General features: G+C 38.7%; 1 protein-coding gene and 1 pseudogene across 2 annotated transcripts in view; one reads left to right on the forward strand and one right to left on the reverse strand.

Annotated features, from left to right (window-relative positions):
• Window positions 1-26,909, forward strand: part of WDPCP (WD repeat containing planar cell polarity effector) — a 729,520-nt gene that overhangs the window by 134,764 nt on the left and 567,847 nt on the right. The window lies entirely within an intron of this gene.
• LOC470385 (large ribosomal subunit protein eL27-like) lies at window positions 16,761-17,209 on the reverse strand (annotated as a pseudogene).

A 26,909-nucleotide genomic window follows, 5' to 3' on the forward strand; every position in this document is an offset into this window, starting at 1 on the left:
AGCTCTATTTTTAGTTTTTTGAGGAACTTCTATACAGTTTTCCATAGTGGTTGTACTAATTTACATTCCCACCAACGGTGTATGAAGGTTCTCCTTTCTTCACATCCTTGTCAGCATCTGTTATTGCCTTTTTGACAAAAGCCAGTTTTAATTGGGGTGAGATATCTCTTTGTGATTTTGATTTGCATTTCTCTGATGACTAGCAATGTTGAGCATTTTTTTTATATTCTTAATGGTCATTTATATGTCTTCTTTTGAGAAATGTCTATTCAGATCTTTTGCCCATTTTTAAATTGGATTATTTGTTGTTTTGCTATTGAGTTGTTTGAGCTCCTTATATATCCTGGTTATTAATCCTTTGTCAGATGAGCAGTTTGCAAATATTTTCTTCTATTCTGTGGATTGTCTCTACCTTGTTGCCTCCTTTGCTGTGCAGAAGGTTGATGTAATCTCATTTGTCTTTTGTTTTGGTTGCCTGTGATTTTGAGGTCTTACACCAAAAATTCTTTGCCAAGACCAATGTCCTGGAGTATTTCCCCAATGTTTTCTTCTAGTAGTTTCATAGTTTCAAGTCTTAAATTTAAGTCATCAATCCATTTTATTTGATTTTTGCATATAGTGAGAGATAGAGGTCTAGTTTCAATCTTCTGCATATGGTTATCCAGTTTTTTCAGTGCCTTTTATTGAAGAGACTGTTCTTTCCCCGTTGTATATGCTTGGTGTCTGTGTTGAAATGAGTTGGCTGTAAATACATGGATTTATGTCAGGGTTCTCTATTCTGTTCCATTGGTCTGTGTGTCTGTTTTTATGTGAGTACCATGCTGAGTATCAAAACTTTTAAACACTGTATGCGAGAGAAAAAGAATAACAAAATTTTACCATTTAGAAAAAAATCAGTAAAGGAAAAAATGTTCAACACGAAAGCATAATGAGTAGGGAACATAAATTACAATGACAGGCATACCACATTTATCTTCGTTATCCATCTGTAATTGATTTTTGACTCCTCTCTCACTCACCATGTCTGTGCAGTTGACTCACTTGATTTTTCCTTGGAAAAGTCTTGTATCTGACCCTTTCCATTCCCACTACCACTTCTCTAGTTCCCTGGAGCCTGTACTAATTAAGTAGCTCTAGCACAGCATTTTTTTCTTTTTCTTTTTCTTTTCTTTTTTTTTTTTTTTTGAGACAGGGTCTCACTCTGTCACCCAGGCTGCAGTACAGTGGCACGATCGTGGCTCACTGCAGCCTTGACCTCCCCAGGCTCAGGTGATCCTCCCACTTCAGCCTCTCAGGTAGCTGGGACTACAGGTGTGCACCACCATGCCTTGCTAATTTTTGCATTTTTTGTATGAGGTTTGGTCAGGTTGCCTAGGTGGGTCTCAGACTCCTGGGCTCAACACATCCATCTGCCTCAGCCTCTCACCATGCTAGGATTACAAGCGTGAGCCACCATGCCCAGCCCAAAGCATATTCTACCTTGGCCTTACCCACAGCAATGAGCAATCTTCATAAAACATAACCTCACACCCCTGCTCAAAAGCCTTCAGGAGCTTCTCATTTCTCACCATCTACCTTCTTAGCTGGTTTTTGAGACCTTGTATAATACTATCCCAGTTAACTGTGTTTTGTCAATTCTAAGACACATTTTTTTAAAAGACCTTTGAAACACCTCTGAAATCAGAGTGCATGTTACAATCGATGGCAATCATGGTGTCTTAGATTCAATATTTCTTTTCCCAGTTTGCCCTGGCTATGGGATACCTCTGTGCTAGAAAACGAGACTTCTCGCTTTGTTATGCCATGACTCATTCTTTTATAGCTCCAAACTTTTTTTTAGACATCTCCCTCTCTCTGGGTATCCCTCTTCCTCTGCCTCCCTTAACATATCTCCCTGTCAAAATCAGCTCATCTTTAATAAGGCCCAGCTCAAAGGCCAGCGCCTCAAAAACTGCTTTATCCACCACCTTAGTGGGAACAACCGTCCCTCTGAATCCTCTCAGTTCCTTCTTTGTAAGTCTAGCATCTGTTATCACATAGTTCTTTTTAGTTAAATACTTGCATCCAGATTCGGTCCTGCAAATTGCTTGAGTGGACAGCTAAAATTGTGACATTATGTGAAAGAACATGGGTTTCTTTCACGAGGACATTTTGAATAATTTCATTACAATCTGTGAAGTACTACCATTACAGAACTCAGTGAGAATCCTGCTTTGAACTGCCCTCTAGAGGTAGTATATTATCAGTGAGCCAGAGAGAGACCTACAACCATGGATGGGTGAAAGACAGTGGCTGCTAACCAGCTGGGAAGGGGAGCTGCTGAGAGTGTTCCTTCATCAGCAGGACTCACTAATTGGCCCTGTTTGTGGGAGTAGCCGTTGGAAGGGTCAAGCTCTGGGAAACCGTGTTGCTTGGAGATTGCCAGCCCTCTCCAGTTTGCTCAGATGAGTCACTGTGATGTCTTGGAAGGGTGGGGCCTGACTAAGTAATAGCTTCCCTCAGGAAATCCAGACTGGGCTGGAAGTCCAGGAACTCTGGGTCTTTTTCCAGGGAGATACTGAGCATAACCACATCCTGTCAGAGGGTGTAGTCTGGGAAAAGACGGCTACATGTCCATGTCATTGTCTGCAACAGGATTCTTCTCCATCACAGCTAATTTTGAACTCTCCCAAGCATAAATCTTTACTGCAATACATTCACAAAGCTTTATTCCCCCCTCCCTCTTTTTCTGAGTAAACTTCTGTGGCCACGAGAAGATAAAAGTCATCTCAGGTGTTCTCTTGCTAGCCAGGAAATTCTGTGACTAAATTTTAAATGACTTGTGAAATTTCCTGCTTACTTCTGCTTCCTAGGGCAAATGCCATTTTCTGTAAGTGCCTCCCTGTTACCTGACTTGACTTTCCATAGGCATCCCCTCCAGCCTCAGTCTGTGCCAACAGAGGGATTAGATTCTAGAGGCTCCAGGTCCCTGCCAGCTTCAACATTCTAACATCTGCTTGGTGCTCAACATAGCTTGCCTCCCAGGCACTGAGTTTACGCATTAATGAGTTTGAAGTTCATTTTCCTCTGAGGCAAATCGGTTGGCATGATGTGATCTGGGAATGTCCTTTGAAAGCTTTCCATAGGATGTGACTTCTCTCCATGTCTTCATACCAGAAGACCTTGCATAAAGGTCACAATTGTTGAGCTGATTTCACCACAAGAAATCATTTTGTCTTAGAATTTTTTCCTCATTAAAAAAGTCGAGCACTTTGGGAGGCCAAGGTGGCAGATCACCTGAGGTCAGGAGTTTGAGACCAGCCTGGCCAACATGGTGAAACCCCGTCTCTAATAAAAATACAAAAATTAGCCAGGCATGGTGCTGCACATCCGTAATCCCAGCTACTCAGGAGGCTGAGGCACGAGAATCACTTGAACCCAGGAAGTGGAGGTTGCAGTGAGCCGAGATCATGCCACTGCACTCCAGCCTGGGCAACAGGCGACAGAGCGAGACTCTATCTTAAAAAAAAAAGTCATAGGCTGGGCATGGTGACTCATACCTGTAGTCCCAGCACTTTGGGAGGCCAAGGTAGGAGGATCACTTTTGAACTCAGGAGTTCAAGACCAGCCTGGGCAACATGGCAAAACCCCATCTCTACAAGAAATACAAAAATTAGCCTGGCATGGTGGTACACCCCTGTAGTCCCAGCTACTCCAGAGGCTGAGGTGGGAGAATCACCTCAGCCCAGGAAGTCTAGGCTGCAGTGAGCCAAGATCACGCCACTGCACTCCAGCCTAGGTGACAGAGTGAGACTCTGTTTCAAAAGAAGAAATCATAAAGATTTATTATAGAAAATATAGACATTATAGAAAATTATTAAAAAGGAAATAAGAATCACTTAAATGCAACTTCTCAGAGGTAATACTATTAACACCATGGCAGGCAACACAACAATTTTTCTTTGTGTGTATGATCATACGATTTTTTAGTGCTTGATACGGAATTGGAATCACACTTTTCAAACTGTTTTTTAGCCTGCTTTTCTCCTGTAATTATAAATGATTAACATTTCATTTGTAATTATGCAACAGTTCACACAGTGGACTCTGGATCTATCTGAATTTGAATCTTGGCTCATCACTTACTGTGTGACCCTTGGGTGTGTCCTTTAACTGAAATAATTTCTGCAAATTCCTCATCTGTAAAATGGGGATAATAATGGTTCCTACTTCACAAAATGTTGTGAATATTTAAGTGAGTCAACATTTGCCAAGTACTTAGAGCAATGCTGGCAGGTAGTGTGGGCTTTATGGGGCCCACACTACTACAACTACTATAACTACTACTACTACTACAGCTACTACAACTACTACTACATTTTCTTCTACAACATCATTTTAAGACTGAAGAGGATTACATTGTTTGGTTGTGGCGTAATTTATTTAGTCAAAGTCCCATTCTTGAATAGAGTGTTCTGCTTTTTTGGTATTATAAATAATACTGCAACAAATACCCTCTTCTGTAACAGGACAGACTATGTACCAGGTAGGGGAGGAATGCAGTGATGGGAGATGGAAGAACTATGTTTTACCTTCTTTGTTTTGAGCTTGGTGGAGAGGCAAATATTTTGATATCTCACTTTTGCCTGGAAGGCTGCTACTGAGAAACCATTCAGACTTTCTGGCATCAGCCAGTCAAATATTTGGTGGTCCTTGCCAAACTGAATCACCTGGATTCCTAACCTAAGATTCTGGTCAGAAAAGGATTCTTAACCACCCAGGTCATATACTCTGGCTCTTTACCCAATTACCCAGTTGCTACCATGGGTGTCTCAGCCATGTGGGCTCTGCTCCAAGGAAGCATTGGTGTGTACTCAGTGAACTGTAGTGGGTCCCTGGAGCCTCATTTTCCAGGCTGGTGGAGATGAAGGTCCTGCTCTGCCTTCTCTTGGAGCTCTATTCCTGTGGCCCTCCCCCTCAATACTACTGGAGAGAAGGGGAAGGGACCCCTTCTGGTTTCTGTCCTTAGTTATGGTAATGATTATGATGCATTCTTGTAGAATGGGCGTAGTTATCTGTCTACAAACTGAGGGAATGATAGAAAAATTTCATGGCTTCATGGAACAACTTTATACAACAAAGCTGTGCCATTGCAGACCAACACTGCCAAGAAGAAACCTTGCTGAGGTATTAGCAACGGACCGGATCACTTCCATGAAGATGTGCATGCGGGAGTGTGTCAAATGCCTAGTTCTTACAGTCTCTCGGGTGTCATCAACCAAACCACCTGCTTGGTTCTCAGCCCCTCCTAGCCAAAATTCATAACCTGACCACATTCTGGAAGACCCACAACTTCTAGATTTCTGCCTTTATTATCTCTTAGGTCCACTGGAAGTTTCTACCCACCTGCTACTGTGGGGTTCTAGATAAATACCACTTCCTAGAGAATTCCCTTAATACATGGAGATGGAAGAGCTGTCCCCCAACCTCAACCATCTCCAAATCAAATGGTCATTTAACCTGGTGCCAGGGGGTCTTTGTTTCTATCAAGTGAGTGGATATTCTTTTAGAATACAAGGATGAGGCCACTGACACTAGATAAAAATAGTTGTGAAATAAGCAAAACTAGTTTATACTTTTAGAAGTCAGGATAATGATTACCCTTAGTGGAAAGGTCAAGCTCTGGGAAACCATGTTGCTGGAAGAGGGTACAAGGGAAGCTTCTAGGGGGTGGATAACATTTTGGGTTTTGACCTGGGTGCTGGTTACATGGGTGTGTTCAATTTGTGAAAGTTCAATGAACTATACACTCATGATAAGTATACTTTTATCTATTAAAAAAATTTAAGTAGGAGATATTGATAAACCAAAAGAGCCCAAGGAGATCCACCTCTCTTAAGACTAGTGGTTCTTTCCTAGTAGGGCTACCAGATTTAGCAAATAAAAATACAAGACAGACAGTTAAATTTGAATTTCAGGTAAACAATGAATAATTTTTAGTTTAACTATGTCCCATGCAATATATGGGACATATTTATGCTAAAAAAAGTATTCATTGCTTATCTGAAATTCAAATTTAACTGGTTGTCCTGCATGGCAGGATTTGATCTAGCAACTCTAATCTTAAATCTTCTAAATAAGTCTCTTCATCAATATAACAAAGTAAAAAAAGGATATCTATTGAATTATATATATGAAGCATATATAGTCTAGGAAGGGAATACTAAAATCTGTAAATAAAGCATAGGAGACAAAGAAATGAGAAAATAAATGTTTTAATTTTTTGTTTTATCTATTCCTCATTCATTTCATATTTCTCTTCTGTTGTTCCTTGGTTTCTCATTCCCACATTCATATCAATGAAAATAAGGGAAATAAGATAAGTAAGAGAAATAAGATAATGCCAAATACTTCACACTTTCATTTAGTAAGTTTGAATTCACAACTCTGTTGGTCAATGTTTCTGAAAATATTGTTCCTGTATTTGTCTGTGTTTTTGTTTCTTATTTTTGACTGAACTATTTCCTCCCTATTTCACTCTCTTTTAGAACTTGGCCTGCAACCTTTGACCAGACAGAAGTTGAACCCTTCTCAGTCTAATCAGTGTTTTTCCTGCCTTTTCTTATCTTTAGGTTTCATAGGCTAAATCTGAAAAATCTATTTGTTGTTGATCTCAAAAAGGCCACATTTTCCTCTCCAACAATGTTAACTTATACATACCTGCTACATTTCAATTGTTTTTTAAACAAATATGAACCAAAGTCAGAATTCCATTTCATTTCCTTTTTTATGCTTCCTACTCTTAAAGATGAAGAAATTCTGGTACAAATTATTTGGTACAACTAGGCTCTATCAGTACATGGAATTGAGTCCCCAAGATTTTGTGCTTTGATACATTTTCAGTATATATTGATGGATGGTAATAAAATAAAATTATTTCCTGCCTGAAAAGGCTCCTAAATTGTGACTTTGTCACCAAGAGTGTCATCTACTTTATTCAGAGTAAAATACTCAATAATTATTTTTATTATTTTTTTCATTTAAACAATAAATACATGTCCTACAATACTTGAGGAGAGAAAGAAGGGGAAAAGAGGGAAGTTGCCTCAACATCAAAGAAAGATTATAAGGTGCCTCTCAACAACCCGCCTTTGAAATCCTAACCATCTAAAGGCTAACTATCCTAGTCTTTTCAAGTTAGTAGTTTCCTGCAATATTGTCAACTAAAAAGTATATTTTTGATTGAATCACCTCACCAATCATTGATCTACTCTAAATGACTTCAGACAATAGTTTTCCTTTATTATCTTAGACACAACTGATTAAATCAACTGATTATCCTGTCATGGATACAACTCTTTTTCTATACCATAAAACAGACATATTTAACCTGAAACCCTCTGTTCATAAGTTTTGCTGTGAAAATACAGTAGAGAAGAGGAGGGAAGAATGATAAAGGTTTAATATGTGCAGAGAAGAATTTAAAAATATACACAGACAAATTGGTATGAAAGCATTATAAATAAGGTAGAAAAATAACACTAATTTTCAAGAAATGGTATTAGCAGAAATACATATATCAAGTAGCTCTGGATTTTTCAGAACACTCCATAAGCATTAGTGAGTGGTCCATTAATCAATAAATGATGTATACAATTGCAGAATCCTTAACAACTCTAATAGTATTTTCAACTCTAATATTCTACAGCAAATGCAATAATGACTTTAGCAGCTAAATGAGCTCCCAGGAATGTGCTGGGTTGTTAGCAACAACTTATCAATTACTTGCCCTTGTAGTCTCTAGCATTCCTAACATTCAAAGGTCTCCAAAATCTGCTCCCTCCTACTTGTCCAACCTTATTTTCCACAACCCGCCTTGGGGGTCTGTTCTGATCAGGTCTTATTGGTTTCTAATCTCTGTACTCCTGGGGCTGTCAGATTAGTACCTTTCCTACTTCCTCCTTGTCCCCTCAAATCCTCCCCACTGTTCAGGCCTAGCTCCATTCAACTCCCACCACCTCCATTAAATTCTATCTATCTATCTATCTATCTATCTATCTATCTATCTATCTATCTATCTATCTAATATCTATATCTACTCTAGTCTATAGCCATCTTTTCTTTTGCTTGGTTATATTATTAAATTACTATCTGTACCACTAATATGGTATTTTATTATACATACCAGCTTATACCATCTTCTGCACTGTTTTCTTGAAGAGTTACTTAATATTCATGGGTATATGAACATACTTTTGTAAACTATAAAACATCCTACCAATGTAAAGTTTATTCCCTAGTTTATAGTCCCCTTGTGCATATATTTTTGTATGACATCTAGGAGAGCATTGTATTCTCCAATTAATATTTTCTGATGAGTGAATGCATGGAAGACCACTGGAATTGGAGCTAAACCACCAGAGTTTGCATTTGCCACTTGTCACCTCTCTGACTTTGAACTAGTTATTTAATCTCCATGCCTCAGTTTTTTATCTGTAGAATGGGGATAATAATAGTATCTACCTCATAAAGTTGAGAATTAAATGAATTTATACATTTTAAGTGCCTAAAACAGCTTGCTTATGTAGCACATAGCCAGTGCTCAATAATGTTAGTTGAATGAATGAATGAGACAGAATGCATTTCAATTAAAATCTAGAAACAACAATGTTATATTTTATTATCCCTGGAACTGTCATTATAAAATAACACATAATACATAAGAATGTCAAGGGAAATCAGTATATCTGTTTGAGATATGAGCCATTATGTATATATTTATTCCTAGATATATTTTTCAGAATGAAGCTTATATTCTGTATCACTTAATTTGTACTTCTTAAATTTCAAAAATCATTTAAGGCCTATCTAAAAGAGATTTTAGTACAGTCACTTTTCTAAACATCACATTACTTTTAGATCTGAATAAATAATGATTGCTGAATATTCTTGACCTTGGTTTATACTGTTTAGAAGATGACACTTAAAAGCAGCAATTAATTCCAGACAATTTGCTCTTGATATCTGTGTTGAACTACTTTTGCATATATTATGGGTAAATTTTGATGTAGAAGTTGACAGTGATAACTTCATGATGAACTTCTTGAAAACTATTTTCTTCTAAAATTTTACCAAAACATTTGGCTTGCCTAAGTTAATTTAACAAGTTAAATGTTTTCATTTTTACCATTCCAGTTTCTCTCATACACACACATACACACACAGAGAGAATGTAAAAAAGATTTCCTGTAATAATGATTTACACATACATCAGTTTTAACTTATGTCGTGATTTTTTTTGTTGTTGCTCTGTAGAGCCATCTGCTGGTCAATGATGTGTTTTATATACTTATATTAAAGTTTTTCTCTGTGTAATGTAAGGCTCTAACAAAATCAGGCACTCCCAGTAAGAGTAGAGCTAGAAATCTGTGGCTCAAACAAAACTTGAAGAAAATGTCCTTCCAGGAATAACTGTTGAGAGTAACTTGTAATAGTATAATGGAGAAAATAATCATTTATAGACAATGAGTAGGTCCTATATTTTGGATAATTATTTTATTCATTCAGTAAATATTTGTAAACTTCTTCCTGTTAATAGAATAGAAAAATACACACACACACACACACTTTGTAGTATATCATTTTTTAAAATCTTGTATAGATCATACCTTTCTACTTATTAAAGTTAATAAAGTAAACCAAAACTTTTTTATTCTCCTTTTGTATGTCAATTACATTTTTATCACTTATAATTAGCATTCCTCCTTCAGCATCAGTATGAACTCACAGCCTTTTACAGTCTCAGCTGGTTTCAGTTACCCATTATTATTGATATTACTACTTCTTTTTCTTTATTTCTTTTTTTGAGATGGAGTTTCGCTCTTGTTGCCCAGGCTGGAATGCAGTGGCACAATCTTGGCTCACTGCAACCTCCGACCCCCAGGTTCAAGCGATTCTTTCACCTCAGTCTCCCGAGTAGCTAGGATTACAGGTGCCCACCACCACGCCCAGCTAATTTTTGTGTTTTTAGTGGAGGTGGGGTTTCAACGTGTTGGCCAGGCTGGTCTCCAACTCCTGACCTCAAGTGATCTGCCCGCCTCAGCCTCCCAAAGTGTTGGGATTATAGGCATGAGCCACTGCGCCCAGCCTACTACTTCTTTTCTGATACACAAATGTTCATAACCTGTTCAGGGGAGGCGTCCTTATATAGTGCCTTCTGTCCTCTAAGCATTTCTATCCTTGTATCCTATCCAAACATCCTGATGTTTCAGACCCAACATAATTTTTTCCTGCCCTCAAACTATGGAATCGACCATCCCCCAAATTTCCTGGTTCATATTAATGGATAATAGAGACTAAAAGCTGGATGCTAAGGGTGCCCACGTGAGATTTAGTTGAGAGCAAAAATGCTATCATTGATGTTATTGTTGCTTATAACAGATCTAGATAAATATATGTTTTAAGGTTATGCATGTACATTCATTTCTCCCCACTGATATACATTTGCATTACATTTCCCTACCCAACTATTCTTGAATTATGTGGTTTTGTTTTACTAGTACCATGGCATTCCCCTATGTAATTTAATATGCTACCTTTGGTAGATATTTGTATTAATTCCAATCTTTTGCTTTTAACAACTACGCAATGGAATCATTACAGGTAAACTTTACACATGTTCATAATTATTACCTCGGAGCAATCTGCTTGAAGTTTTTTGTGGGTTTTTGTTTGTTTGTTTGTTTTGTTTTGTTTTCTCGAGACAGGGTCTCACTCTGTCACCCAGGTTGAAGTGAAGTGGCACGATCATGGTTCACTGCAGGCTCTGCCTCCTGGGCTCAAATGATCCTCCCACCTCAGCCTCCTATAAGCATGCCCCCCCGACACCTGCCTAGTTTTTGTATTTTTTGTAGAGAGGAGATCTTGCTATGTTGCCCAGGCTGGTCTCAAACTCCTGGGCTCAAGCGATCTGCCCATTTCAGCCTCCCAAAGTGCTGGGATTACAGGCATGGGTCACGGCTCCTGGCCTGCTTGAAGTTTTTGATGTTACTGCTGAACTACAGAAGGCCAGGATGTTCCTAAGTGGGACTTACTGGGATGGTGTGAAAAAAGCACAGAATCAGGAATTAAATAGGGATTAAATATCTAGCTCTACATAAATCACTTAACTTCATTGTGTCTCAGTTTCCTCATTTATAAAAGTATGATAATGATAATTAGCCTTTCCAGGTGAATTTAACAGTTTTAAATAAGGTTTTACAATAATTTCTATCCAATCTACTTCATGGGAAATTGTTTTACAGGTTAATTAAAATAACCTGTTAGAAGTGCTTTGAACAGGGTAGAACAGACTGGAAGAGACAGATGGTTCACCTCATGACTGTCCTTTGTGCATGGGTCCACTTAGCTGGAGCTGTCTGGTTTCTCCTCATGCCCTCATTCTTGACATCTTTAAACACTCATTCAGGGGTATCCACCACCATCTGAATGCAAAGGTGATAAGTACATACATTATAGGATATTGCTCACATCTGTCTTAGCTCCTCTTTGAAGTCTGTGCTAGTCACTTTGCAATGATGTTTTATGGCTTTTATTATTGCTTCTGTGCAGTACACTGGGCTAATAATGTCAAGTTGACCCCTTGGCAAGGAAGATTGAATAGGCCCTGGAAGTTTCTGGAGGTCTTTATTTCATATGATACTGAGCAGCTGAATTATTCACTCTGCATAAATAAGAATAAAATTTATTTCTATTTCAGAAATCTTATATCTGAAGAAATAAGAGAGGATGATGAGGAAATGTTGGATCAGGCCTACTTTAAAATTAAGAAACTAGGCATCAGAAGCAATGATGCTGTTTTCTCCACTGAATAAGGTTAACCCCCAACAGGCATTTTTCCCCTCAACCCCTTAGAAGTATCCCTCCTGAATACATCTGTACTACTTGCATCAGGAGTTTCAGTTACTTGGGTTCACCACAGCCTGATAGAAGATAGTTGAAAGCAGATAATTCAAGAACTATCCATCACAATTACCTTAGGTATTTACTTCACCCTCCTACAAATCTCAGAATATTTCGAGGCCCCCTTTACTCCACTGAAAAGCTTTTCAGTGGAGAAAACAGCATCAAAGAGTCTGATGCCTAGTTTCTTTTCTGAAGTTAGAGGGTTTGACCAGGTTATCTAAATTTGTGAATTCTTCTGCTCTTTGAAGAAAAATTTACAGAGAAGAATAAACTAGTTGCTGACAATACCGTGGATCATTTTTTTAAAAAACAAATTGATCCATTAAAATTATATTCCCCCTCCCCATCCCAAAACAGACCCTAGTAATAATGCTTTGCCACTTTCCACAAAGCCCTGCAAGAGGGATGTCTTAGCACATTTTCTGTTGTTAAAACAGAATACCACAGACTGGATAATTTATAAAGAACAGAAGTGTATTTGGCTTACAGTTCTGGAGGCTGGGAAGTTCAAGAACATGGCCTTCATCCCATGGCAGAAGGCATCATATAGTCAAAGAGGGCAAGAGAGAGAGGGCAAGAGCTCATGAGACAGAAAAAGGAGGGCCCAACTCCTGAGATAGCTGATCCACTCCGACAATAATGGCATTAATCCATTCATGAGGACAGAAACCTCATGACCTAATCACCTTTTAAAGGCCCCACCTCCCAACATCATTATATTGGCAATCAAATTTCAACATGAATTTTTTTTTAATTTTTAATTTTTGTGAGTACATAGTAGGTATATATATTTATGGGGTATGTGAGATATTTTGATACAGGCATGCAATGCCTAATAACCCTATCAGGGTAATGGGGGTATCCATCACCTCAAGCATTTATCCTTTGTGTTACAAACAATCCAATTACACTCTTTTAGTTATTTTTAAATGTACAATTAAATTGATTTCTTTACTATAGTCACCCTGTAGTGCTAGCAAATACTAGTTCTTATTCATTCTTTCTAACTATTTTTTGCACCCTTTAATCATCCCCACTCTCCCCAACCCCGCAATAACCCTTCCTAGCCCCTGGTAACTGTCCTTCTACTCTCTATCTCCATGAGTTCAATCGTTTTAACTTTTTTTTTTTTTTAGATGGAGTCTCGCTTTGTCACTCAGGCTGGACTACAGTGGAGCGATCTCGGCTCACTGCGAGCTCCGCCTCCCAGGTTCACGCCATTTTCCTGCCTCAGCCTCCTGAGTAGCTGGGACTACAGGCGCCCACCACCACGCCCGGCTAATTTTTTTGTATTTTTAGTAGAGACGGGGTTTCACCGTGTTAGCCAGGCTGGTCTCAATCTCCTGACCTCGTGATCTGCCCGCCTCGGCCTCCCAAAGTGCTAGGATTACAGGCGTGAGCCACCGCGCCAGGCCAATCGTTTTAACTTTTAGCTCCCACAAATAAATAAGAACATGTGATGTTTGTGTTTCTTTGCCTGGCTTATTTCACTTAGCTATAATGATCTCCACTTCCATCCATGTTGTTGCAAATGACAGGATCTCATCCTTTTTATGCTGAATAGTACTCCATTGTATGTAAGTACCGCATTTTCTTTATCCATTCATCTGATGATGGACACTTGGGATGCTTCCAAAATCTCGGCTATTGTGAATAGTGCTGCAATAAACATGGGAGTACAGATACATCTTCGGTATCATGATTTCCTTTCATTTAGGTATATACCGAGTAGTGGGATTGCTGGATCACAGAGTAGCTTTATTTTTTGTTTTTTTGAGGAGCCTCCAAATTGTTCTCCATAGTGATTGTACTAATTTACATTCTTACCAACAGTGCACGGGGGTTCTTTTTTCTCCACATTCTCATCAGCATTTCTTATTGCCTGTTTTTTGGATATAAACCATTTTAACTGGGGTGAGATGATATCTCACTACAGTTTTGATTTGCATTTTGCTGATGATGAGTGATATTGAGCACCTTTTCATATGCCTGTTTGTTGTTTGTATGTCTTCTTTTGAGAAACGTCTATGCACATCTTTTGCCCATTTTCTTTGATGGGATTATTAGATTTTTTCCTATTGAGTTGTTTGAACTCCTTACATATTCTGGTTATTAATCCCTTGTCAGATGGGCAGCTTGCAAATATTTTCTCCCATTCTGCTAGTTGTCTCTTCATTTTGTTGATTGCTTCCATTGCTGGGCAGAAAGCTTTTTAACTTCATGTGATCCCATTTGTCCATTTTTGCTTTGGTTGCCTGTGCTTGTGGGATATTATTCAAGAAATCTTTGCCCACTCCAATGTCTTGAAGAGTTTCCTCAATGTTTTCTTTTAGTAGTTTTGTAATTTGAGGTCTTATATTTACATCAAGCTTGTCCAACCCATGGCCCTTGGGCTGCATGCAGCCCAAGATGGCTTTCAATGTGGCCCAACAGAAATTTGTAAACTTTGTTTAAAAATTATGAGTATTTGTGCGATTTTTTTTTAGCTCATCAGCTATCATTAGTGTTAGTGTATTTTATGTGTGGTCCAAGACAATTCTTCTTCTGATGTGGCCCAGAAAAGCCAAAAGATTGGACTCTCCTGATTTAAGTCTTTAATCCATTTTAATTTGGATTTTGTATATGGCAAGAGATAGGGGTCTATATGAATATGGATGTACAGTTTTTTCAGCACAGAATGTGGATCTGAATATGGATATACAGTTTTTTCAGCACTATTCATTGAAAAGACTGTCCTTTCTCAAGAGACTGTATGTTCTTGGCAACTTTGTCAAAAATGAGTTTACTAAAGATGTATGAATTTATTTCTGGGTTCTGTATGCTGTGCCTTTAGTCTATGTGTTTGTTTTTATGCGAGTACCATTCTGTTTTGGTTACTATAGTACTGTAGTATAATGTGATTCCTTCAGTTTTCTTCTTTTTGCTCAGGGTAGATTTGGCTATTCTGGGTCTTTTGTGGTTCCACTTAATTTTAGGATTTTTTTTCTATTTCTCTGAAGGATGTCATTGGTATTTTGATGGATTGCATCAAATCTGCAGATTGCTTTGGGTAGTAGGACATTTTAACAATACTGATTTTTGCAACCCATGAACATGAGATATCTTTCCATTTTTTAATGTTCTCTTCAATATCTAGAATCAGTGTTTTATAGCGTTCATTGCAGAGATCTTTCCCTTTTTTGGTTAAGTAAATTTGTAGGTATTTTATTTGTAGCTATCATAAACAGGTTTACTCTCTTGATTTCTTTTTCAGATTATTCGCTATTGACATATTGAAATGCCACTGATTTTGTGTATTGATTTTGTATGCAACTTTACTGAATTCGTTCATCAGTTCTAATAGTTCTCTGGTGGGGTTTTTAAGTTTTTCCAAATATAAGATCATATTTGCAAACAAGGATAACTTGACTTCTTCCTTCCACTTTGGATGCCCTTTCTTTCTCTTGTCTGATTGCTCTAGTGAAGACTTCCAGTAATATGTTCAATAACAGTGATGAAAGTCGGCATCCTTGTACTGTTCCAGATCTTAGAGAAAAGATTTTCAGTTTTACCCCATTCAGTATGATACTAGCTATGGTTCTGTCACAAATGGCTTTTATTGTGTTGACATATGTTTCTTCTGTACCCAGTTTTTTGAGGGTTTTTATCATGAAGTTATGTTGAATTGTATCAAATGCTTTTTCAGCATCAATTTAAATGATCATATGTTTTTTGTCCTTCATTCTCTTGATGTAATATGTATCACATTTATTTATTTGCACAAATCAAACCATTCTTGCATCCCTGGGATAAATCTCACTTGGTCATGATGAATGATCTTTTTAATGTGTTGTTGAATTTGGCTTGCTAGTATTTTCTTGAGGATTTTTGCATCAATATTCATCAGAGATATTGGCCTGTAGTTTTCTTTTTCTGATGTGTCTTTTCTGGTTTTTGGTATTGGGATTATACTGTCCTCATAGAACGCATTTGGAAGTATTCCCTTCACCTATATTTTATGGAACAGTTTGAACAGGATTGGTATTAGTTCTTCTTTAAATGTTTCGTAGAATTCAGCCATGAAGCCACTGGGTCCTGGGCTTTTCTTCGCTGGGAGACTTTTTTACTACAGCTTCATTCTTGTTACTTGTTATTGGTCTGTTCAGGTTTGGATTTCTTCATGGTTCAATCTTGATAGGTTGTACATGTCTAGGAATTTGTCCATTTCTCTTATATTTCCTAATCTAGTGACAAAAGTTGCTCATAGTAGCCACTAATAATCCTTTGAATTTCTGCTCTATCAGTTCTAATGTCTGCTTTTTCATCTCTGATTTTATATATATGGGTCTTCTCTCTTTTTTTCTTAGTCTGCCTAAGGGTTTGTCAATTTTGTTTATGTTTTGTAAAAAACAGCTTTTCCTTCCTTAGTTATTTGTATTGTTTTGTTCATTTCATTTATTTCTATGGCCTTGATCTGTATTATTTCTTCTACAATTTTGAGTTTGGTTTGCTCTTTCTTTTCTAGTTCTTTATGATGCATTGTTATTTGAAGTTTTTCTTTGTTTTTGGTGTAATCACTCATAGCTATAAACTTCCCTGCTAGTACTGCTTTTGCTGTACCCCATTGGTTTTGGTATTTTGCATTTCCATTTTCACTTTCTTTAAGACATTTTTTAAATTTCCTTCTTAATTTTTTCATTGACTCACTGGTTATTCAGGAGCACATTGTTTAATTTCCATGTGATTGTATAGTTTCCAAAATTCCTATTATTATTGATTTTTAGTTTTATTCCATTGTGATCAGAGAAAATGCTTGTTACTATTTCTTTTTCTTTTTTTTAAATTTTTAATGACCAAAACAAAGCATCTAAAACCGCAGCTTCTGGAAGAACCACTTGTTCTTGCCTATCTTGTATCTCTCTTCAAACTTGACCTTGACCTCTTGTCGGGCCTTGCGTTTAAGAGCAGGATCTCTGAAGACATCCTTACTGATGACAGTTTTGTTCAAGGGGATATCCACAGAGTACCTTGTGGGCATTAGGTGATCGTAGTTATAAACTGTCACAAAAGACTTGATCTTTGACCTCTTGGCGATCTTCTTCTTGCCCATGGCAGCTATCACTTTGCGGGGGTAGCAGTCAATTCCAGCCACCAGAGATGGCTGTAGGGGTGATCTGAGGTGCCATCATCAATGTTCTTCATGATGATGGCTTTGCGTCCAGAGTAGTGTCCAGCCAGGACAAGCAACACCTTCCCAGGTTTCATGAACTTGCCCATTTCAGCAGCAACCACTTGGGCCTACAGCAAAAAGGGCGTTTCTTACTATTTCAATTTTTTGAATGTTTTAAGACTTGTTTTGTGACCTAACATATGGCCTATCCTTGAAAATGATCCACGTGCTGGGGAGAAGAATACGTATTCTGCAGCTGTTGGATGAAATGTTCTGTAAGTATCTACTAGGTTTATTTGGTCTATAGTGTAGATTAAATTCAATATTTCTTTGTTAATTTTCTGTCTGGAAGATCTGTCCAATGCTGAAAGTGGTGTGTTGACGTCTCCGGCTATCATTGTATTAGGGTTAATCTCTCTCTTTAACTCTAGTAATATTTGCTTTATATATCTGGATGCTGCAGTGTTGGGTGCATATATATTTACAATTGTTATATCCTCTTGCTGAATTATCCCCTTTATCATTATATAATGACCTTCTTTGCCTGTTCTTTTTTTTTTTTTGAGATGGAGTCTCACTCTGTCACCCAGGCTGGAGTGCAGTGGCACAATCTTGGCTCACTGCAACCTCCGCCTCCCGGGTTCAAGCGATTTTCCTGCCTTAGCATCCCAAGTAGCTGGGACTACAGGCGCATGCCACCATGCCCAGCTAATTTTTGTATATTTAGTAGAGATGGGTTTTCACCATGTTGGCCAGGCTGATCTCCATCTCTTGACCTTGATCCACCCGCCTTGGCCTCCCAAAGTGCTGGGATTACAGGTGTGAGCCACTGCGCCCAGCCCTTTGTCTCTTTTTATAGCTTTTGTCTTGAAATCTATTTTGTCTGATATAAATATCATATTATGATAAATATAATGTGATAAATATCATAATATGATATTTTAAATGTGACATTTTGTCTGATATAGCTATTCCTGCTCTCTTTTGGTTTCCATTGGCATGAAATATCTTTTTCTATCCCTTTATTTTCAGTCTATGTGCATCTTTATAGATGAAATGTGTTTCTTGTAGGTAATAGATTAGTGGGTTTTGCTTTTTTTATCCATTCAGCCACCCTATGTCTTTTTGTTGAAGAGTATAGTCCATTTACATTCAATGTTACTACTGATAAGTTAGGACTTGCTTCTGACATTTTGCTTTTTGTTTTCTGGTTGTTTTGTGGTCTTCTCATCCTTTTTTCCCTCCTTCCTGTCTTCCTTTTAGTGAAGGTGATTTTCTGTGGTGGTATTATTTACTATCTTGCTTTTTATTTCTTGAGTATCAGTTGTATTTTTTTTTGAGGTTACCATGAGGCTTGCAAATAGTATCTTATAACCCATTATTTTAAACTGATGGCAATTTAACACTGATTGCATAAAAAACACAAGCAAAGAGAAAACTAATAAAAACTATAACTTCATTTCTCTGCTTTTTAACTTTTGTTGTTTCTATTTATATCTTAGTGCAGCATCTATGTCTTAAAAAGTTGTTATAGTTATTGTTTTTGATTGGTTCATCTGTTAGTCTTTCTACTCATAATATGAATAATTTACCCAACACAATTACAGTGTTGTAATATTCTGTATGTTTTTTGTTTCTTTTCTCTTGCTGCTTTTGGGATCCCTTATTTATCTTTGATCTTTGGGTGCCTTGAGGTTCTTAAATCTGCTTGGTGTTCTATAAGCTTCTTGTACTTGGATATTTATTATCTTTCTCTAGGTTTAGAAAGTTCTCTGTTATTATCCATTTGAATAAACTTTCTATCTGTATCTCTTTCTCTGCCTCCTCTTTAAGGCCAATAACTCTTAGATTTTCCCTTTTGAGACGATTTACTAGATCCTGTAGGCATGCTTCATTGTTTTTTATTCTTTTTTCTTTTGTCTCCTCTGATTGTGTATTTTCAAATAACCCATCTTCAAGCTCACTAATTCTTCTTCCTCATCAATTCTGCTATTAAAAGATTCTGATGTGTTCTTCAGTATGCCTATTGCATATTTTAGCTCCAAAATTTGTTCCATTCTTTTTAATTATTTCAATCTCTTTGTTAAATTTACCTGATAGAATTCTGAATTCCTTCTCTATGTTATCTTGAATTTCTTTGAGTTTCCCCAAAATAGCTATTTTGAATTCTCTGTCTGAAAAGTCACATGTCCCTGTTTCTCCATGATTGGCCCCTGGTACCTTATTTTGTTCATTTGGTGAGGTCATGTTTTCCTGGATGATCTTGATGCTTGTGGATGTCTGTCAGTGTATGTTTGAAGAGTTAGGTATTTGTTTTGTCTTCGCAGTCTGGGCTTGTTTGTACCTGTCCTTCTTGGGAAGGCTTTCCATGTATTCAAAAGGACTTGAATGTTGTGATCTATGTTGTATCTGCATTGGGGGCACCCCCAAACCCAGTAACACTGTGGTTCATGCAGACTTGTGGAAATATCAGCTTTGTGGTCTTGGGTAAGATCTGGAAGAATTCTCTGGATAACCAGGCAGCGACTCTTTGTTCTCTTCCTTTACTTTCTCTCAAACAAAGGGAGGGTCTCTCTCTGTGGTAAGCCACCTGGAGCTGATGGTGCAGTGATACAAGCGCCACTGTGGCCACCACTGCTGAGACTGTGCTTGGTTAGACTAGAAGCCAGCATAGTATTGAATCTTGTCCAAGGCCCTCTGTAACCACTGCATCCCTACCGCCTATATTCACTCAAGGCCTTGGGGCTCTGCAATCAGCAGATGGCAAAACCAGCCAGGCCTGTGTCCTTCCCTTCAAGGTGGTGAGTTGCCCCAGGGAAATCCATAGGTACCATAGAGGTGTCAGGGACTAGAGACAAAAACCTTAGAAGTCTGTCGGTGTTCCATTGTTTGCAGCTGAGCTGGTACTCAAACCACAAGATGCAGTCCTTCCCACTCTTCCTACCCCTTTCCAAAGGAAGAGGAGCCCCACTCCATGACCACCACCACCATAGGCCCATGGGGAGTACTACCAGACTACCACCAATATTTCCTTAAGGCTCAAGGACTCTTCAGTCAGCTTGTGGTGAATGCTACCAGGCCTGTGACTCACCCTTCGGAGCAGTGGGCTCCCCTCTGCTCCACAGCAGATCCAGAAATGCCATCCAAGAGACAAGTCCTGGAACTGGGAACTCTTAAGAGCCCTGTTGGTGCTATACGTCCCTGTGGCTGAGCTGGTAGCTAAAGTGCAAGACAAAGTTCCCCTCAGTTTTCCTTCTGCTTTTCTCAAGCAGAAGGAGTCTCTCACCATAGTTAATGCAGCTGGGAATGTGCTGGGTCTCACCTGAAGCCGGTACATCTCGGTCTCACCCAAGGCCCGTGCTGTACAACCAGGGTATCATTGCTGGTTTCAGGGCCCAAGGTTTCTTTGGTCAGCAGGTGATGAATCCTGCCAGGACTAGGTCCTTCCTTTCAAGGCAGCAGGTTCCCTTCTGGCCCAGTGTGTGTCTAGATATGTTGTCCAGGAGCTAGGGCCTGGAATGGGTGCCTCTCAACTCTGCCCAGTGTGCTATACTGTGGCTGAGCTGATATCCAAGATTCAAGACAAAGTCCTCTTTACTGTTCCCTCTCCTCTTCTCAAGTAGAAAGAAGAAGGAGTTGCTTTCGTTGCTGTGAGCTTTGCTGCCTGGGGTTGGGGAGAGGTGGCGCGAGCACTTTTTTAGCCACCCCAGCTGGTGTCTCACTGGGTCACATGTCCCCCAAGTCCCACTGACTCCAAGCCCAGAACAGCACTAGGAATTGCAGCTCCTTGTGGCCTAGATAGCCTTTCATGTTTATTTAGGACCCCAGAGACTTCATTCAGCCTGGAGTGACAAGGCTTGTGGAAACTCAAATTCTGACCACTGGGATGGGTGATTCCCTTCTGGCCAGGGCTGGTCCAAATGCTCCCTCTGTGGATGAGTGTTGGCTGACCTCAGCCTGGTTTTGCTTTCCACTGTGACAGGGCAGCACTGAGTTCAATGCAGGGTCTCACAATTGCTGTGCTGTCTCTCCTGTAAGCACACAGATTCTCCATGCTGTGCAGCCGCTGCTGAATGGGGGAGGGGGTGGCATCAGCTATTCAAGACTATCTTTCTTACCCTCTTCAGTGCCTCTTTCAGCTATGTAAAGTTAACTTTCAGCTATTTAAAATTAAAACCAGGTACTGTGATTGCTCACCTGATTTTTGGTTCTTACGAAGATGCTTTTTTGTATAGATAGTTGTTCAATTTGGTGTTCCTCTTGGGGAGATGATCAGTGAAGGCTTCTATTTAACCATCTTTCTCCACTCTGTCTCACTATGAGTTTTGATGGGGATATTCAGACCCTAGCAAGGGATGAACTTGGCCTAGAAGTAGCCAGTGTAGAAAAGATGAATGAAAACATAGTTTTGCTGAGAGAAGTGGTCTCTGCCTGCTGCCTACACTCTAAATTGCCTGCAAATGTTACAGTTTAGAACCTTGTAGTGGGGGCTTTAGGCCTTTCTCGAGCATTTTCCCTTAAAAGCTCTCTACCAGTGAGAAGAAAGAGAGGCCAGTCCCTAGGGAAAAAATTGATTAAAGGTGATATCTTTCCATAGAGGGCTATTGATTCAAAGTGCTCCATGCAGTGGCCATGAAGCTTAGGGACAGAGACTATGTCCCTAAGCTATGAGTAACTATGGTTACTCATATCTGGGATCAGCAAGAATCCGACTAACTAGAAACCTACTAACGAGGTCGTGGAAGCTGCAAAGAAATGCTGGCCTAGCTTGCTGTCAGCCAGTGACTAACTGCTCAGCCCTCAGGCTCCTAAATCCACCTCAAAAGGAGATGGTTTATAAAATCTGTATAGGAATGGAATGCTCTCCCAAATATTAATAAGATGTGGCTATGGGGGATAATGAGAAGATTCTCCCATAGGGCAGAACCAGGACTGACAGACAGATGGCTCAACCAAGGAAGTGACTCCACTGTCAGCATAGAGTACTCACCACTCCTGCCCAACAGGATTCTGCATGTGCCATGACCACTGACAGCTCCGTGTGTCATGTTCATAGTGTAGTCATTCTAATTCTCCACACACTGTACACCGAGAATGTAGAAGACAGATTAATTCCATGACTCCATGGGGAGCCCATATAGGAACTTGACAGGAATAAAAATCACTCAAGCTGATTGCAAGAATTGAGTTTAACCTGAGGGAAGGGATGACTCCCTCTAAACCAAGTATATATTTGATTAAAAGATTGAGTAGGGATATTGGGAACCTAAAGAGATGATTTGAGGCAAATTATATAGGCCAGAGTCAACTGCAGAAACATAAACTAGCTATTTTAAGCAAAGGTATTTAATGCATGGGATTAGAATTTACGACATTTTAGGTAGGAGCAAGCTCCAGGCTAGGTCTTCAAAAATAAATCCTAGAATTACCCTGCAGAAGTAGCCACCAGAGATGTTATTTCTGCCACCATCATTGGAACTGTTGGTTTCAGAAGCATGTACCAGGGATCAGGTAGCTCCGGCCACCACCGCCACTACTGCTAGCTCTAGAACTATGCTGACTCTCTTAGATGTGCATGCTCTACATCAGGCACATCCCTACCCATGAAGCTAGCGACTTGCCACTGAAATGCTGGCACAGAAAAAGCCAGTGCTTCTCTGCCTGACTGTGCCTGCCAGAAGAAAGAATCAAAAGAAATAGCAGAATCGCTTTCATCCTATCACTTCCAGGTCCCAACTCTTGCACAAGTGCATCTGATTAGCAAAAGCTAAATCACACAGGAACCTAGTTGGGAAAAGTAATTTTTAGCTCCCTAGCCTCTGCAGTACAAAAAGGTGCACTAAAAGGAGGGTAGAGTCAATGTTTAGTGAGCTAGTTGACCTTATCCCCCATGCAGGTACTGTAGGCTGGCTTACTTCAAATTAATTCCCTGCCCCATTCCCTTTTGTCTTCCTGTGCATTAGAGGCTGGAAAGATAATAAATCAATCAATTCTTAATCAATTCTCCAACCTCTTTTGCAATTGGGGTGCCCTGTGAAACAGTCTGACCAAGAGGATGTGAGTAGCAGTTTGATATGTGGTTTTGGGAAAGTATTGTTTCCCCCCTAAATGGAGAACAAATTAGCTGATGCAGCCTTTTGCTCTTCCCTTTTCTTCCTGCCTAGGATGAGACTGTGATGCCTGGATGTACAGCCATCTGTTGACCATAATACTGAAAGCCAACAAACTAAGAACGATGGAGCAGAAAGAAAAAGGCTGAGTCCTTGATTACTTTCGGCAACTGCAAATACCATAGATTTGGCATTTGCATTAATTTCTTGTTATATTAGAAAAATGAACCCCTATTTTCAAGCTTTATTTAGTTTTCAAATACTTGCAACCCACATTCCTAAATGACACACAGACTTTCCTGTCATAGAAAGATTATGAAGATGATATATCTTATATGAGAATACTTTTTGGAAGTGTTGTTACATAAACAAATATTTTGAAGCATCTACCAAAAATATATTTAATAAAATATATACAGGCAATATTCATGTAGATTTACCCACGTATTTACCCTATCCATTGCTTTTCCCAAGTTTCATCTGGGTTTGTTTTCCTTTTGCTAGAGAACACTCTTTCATATTTCCTTTAGTGACAAATTCTGTCAATTTATAGTAGTCTGAAAATGCTCTTATTTTACTTCATTTTTGAGGGATAGCTTCATCAGGCATAGAATTCTAGGTCGGTAGTAATTTTCTTTTAGCATTTTGAAGATATCACTGCATTTATTCTGCATTTCCTATTTCTGTTAGGAATTCAGCTATAAGTTTAATCTTATGGCTGTTGCTTTATAGTTTTTATTCTGTGGCTGCTTTTAAGACTTTTTTGTCTTTGATTTTTAGTACTTTTATTGTCACGTGCATAGGCATGGTTTTCTTTGTACTTTTTTCTGCTTTGAATTTTTTTCTTTGTGGCTTTTCTGTTTGTATAGCTATTTTAACTATGGCTATTTTTAAATCTTTGGCTGATAACTTCAGTATCTGGATCTTCTGTGGATCTGTGTCTATTATATGTTTTTATTCTTAGTTTTGTATGAAGTCTTGTCTTGATGTATATTGAGTATGAAAAACCATAGAGATAATTTGTGATCCTGAATGATGTTATCTTCTTACATAGAGGATTTACTTTTGCTCTGAAGGGAATGGGCCTAGTGATAATCTTAATCTATCCAAGTATTGAAATTATTAAAAGTGCCTTCATTCCCTGTAAGTCAGTGGTTCTCAATACTGGATGCACATTAGAACCACACAGGAAGCTTCAAAAATATGCATGTGCCTGGACTCTACTTCAGAGATCTGAATCAACTGATCTGGAGTGAAGCATTGATTTTTTGTGGGGGAGTAGTTTTTAAAAACATTTTTTTGAAATAATTATGGATTCACAGGAGGTTGCAAAAAATGCACTGAAAAGCTCACGTAGCCCTTCCCTAAAGCTTACCCCACTGAATGCAAACATTTCACACAACTATAGTACAATGTCAAAACCAAAAAACGAACATTGGCACAATCCATAGAGCCTATTCAGATTTTACCAGTTATACATGGACTTGTGTACATATGTGTGTGTGTGTGTATGTGTAGTTCTATGCAATTTTTTCACATCTGTAGCCTCCCTAAAAAGCACCACAAATGAGATACTCAACTATACCGTCACTCCCTGTGTTATTCCTTTATAGCCATACCCATCCTCTCTCTTTCTTTTCTAACCCCTAGCAACCACTGATCTGTTCTCCATTCCTGTAATTGTTCCACGATTGTTAGACAAAAGGAGTCATGTAATATGTATCCCTTTTTTTTGTTTGTTTTTGGTTCTTTTCACTCAGCATAATTTTGTAGAGATTTTTGGAACTATGGGGCATTGATAAATTTTTTAATCTTCGTAGGTAATTCTCATGTTTATCCATGATTGAGAACCACTGCTATAAGGGCTGGTCTGTTTCTGGTTCACTGTTACTCTTAGACCATAGCCTTTAAAAGTCCCAAACAAAAGGCTGAGGTGTTTTCCAGGGTCACTCCTCCTTTGTGGGCTTTTCCTAGCTCAAGAATCTTGCCAAAAGTTCTGCTCAACTTCTCATGCACTTAGTTACCTTTCACTTTCAGAATTAGCAATTGCCTTGAAAGAAATGGAGACCAAATGCCCAGCTCCCCTTTGTAAAGTTTCTTCTTCTTTTGGATTCTTGGCCCTGTAAATTCTCATTCCCTCAGTGGCTTTCCGATGTCTTTGAACAGATGTTTATTTTATATTTTGTCCATTTTGTGTGATTCTTATCAATGCCAGGATTACTCCAAAATAACCGAGCCAGCTATTGCCAAAGATAGAACTCTATCTAATAACATCTAAGTAAAAGTAAAAAAGATTAGTCCTAGAGAAAATATATAGACCAAAGGGAAAGTAATCGTAAACTATGAGGAAGAATTGGTCATAGAGTATCTGATCATAAGGTTTTAATATTTGGTATAACTAAACCATAAATTTGTCTGTGTTGTATTGGGCAATGCTTTGATATTAAATTATAGTTTCTATTCATCACATCACTACATTACACTTAAATAAATGATATTATTTCATATATTTGGTCTTGAAGGGGAAGATGGCTATCTCTTAAGGCAAAAAATGGCAACTGAATTCCTAAATAAATTATTAAACAGATTGAAACAATAGGCTGAAAACATTTTTATTTGCAAAACTTAGTATTTGTTAAAAGAGAAAACATTTTCTTACCATTCCACACTAGATTTAAATAGAAAATGCCAAATTTGGAGGACTAAGCATAATTTATATAAAACTGGAGTTGAAAGGAGTGCATGACAACATATAATGGAGATTTTTCTGCCCTTGCCACCCCACCACCCCGCGAAGAAAGGAAATGAGAGAGCTTGAACAGCAGTTAGAGGATATTTTGGAGGGAACCAAATAAAGCATAGGCTTTTCACTTTAGAACCATTCCCTTACCTGCTCCATTATATACATGCCACCCACCTGGACTTAAATAAAGCCCAGATGGAGAGAGTATGATAGAAACACCCAGAGAGCTTTGAGGGAATCCCAGCCAAGGAGACTGCAGAACTCATAGGGAAGCCTAGAGTTAAGTGAGTTTAGCCAAGATTCTGAGAAACTCACTGCCTGGGTGGTAGAAGAGTCCCAATGAAGGAGGCGTGTAGGCAGATGGGCCTAAGAGGGGCTTGGCAGAGTCTCACAATCCTGGGTAGTTCCAGAAGGCACTGAAAATTCCTGAGCTCCCAGTGGAGGTTAAAAAAAAGTGATGAGAGAACCAGAGGACAAAAGGAAGTTTGGGGTGGGGTTCAAAAGGAACCCCAAGACCAGGGCAGGTGAGAACCAGTTATACTCTCATGTAGACATAGGCTGGCATAAGAACAAGAGGCTGCTGCCTCATGCCAGGACATCTGCTATGTCCCCAGGATAACTTAGATCACAGACACATACATACCTGTCAAGAAGGTGGGTATTCTCAGATCTTAGGGTGGACCAGATATTTACTTACAAGGAACTACATTTTAAACCAAACTTACTGAGCTAAAATATGAGGCAAGACTGAGTATTTTCCGTCATCAAAGAAAATGAGAGTCAAAATTTGAATTCATTTATAACACACATATTATATAAATTTTAAACCATTGAATGCTTTTTTTTTTGTAGTGTCAAGAACACTTAACATGAGATCTGCCCCTTAACAAGTTCCTAAGGGTACATAGAATACAGTATTGTTAACTATAGGCTCGATATTACACAGCAGATCTCTAGAACTTAT

This window comes from Pan troglodytes, chromosome 12 (genome assembly GCF_028858775.2).
Source record: "Pan troglodytes isolate AG18354 chromosome 12, NHGRI_mPanTro3-v2.0_pri, whole genome shotgun sequence".
NCBI lineage: Eukaryota > Metazoa > Chordata > Mammalia > Primates > Hominidae > Pan > Pan troglodytes.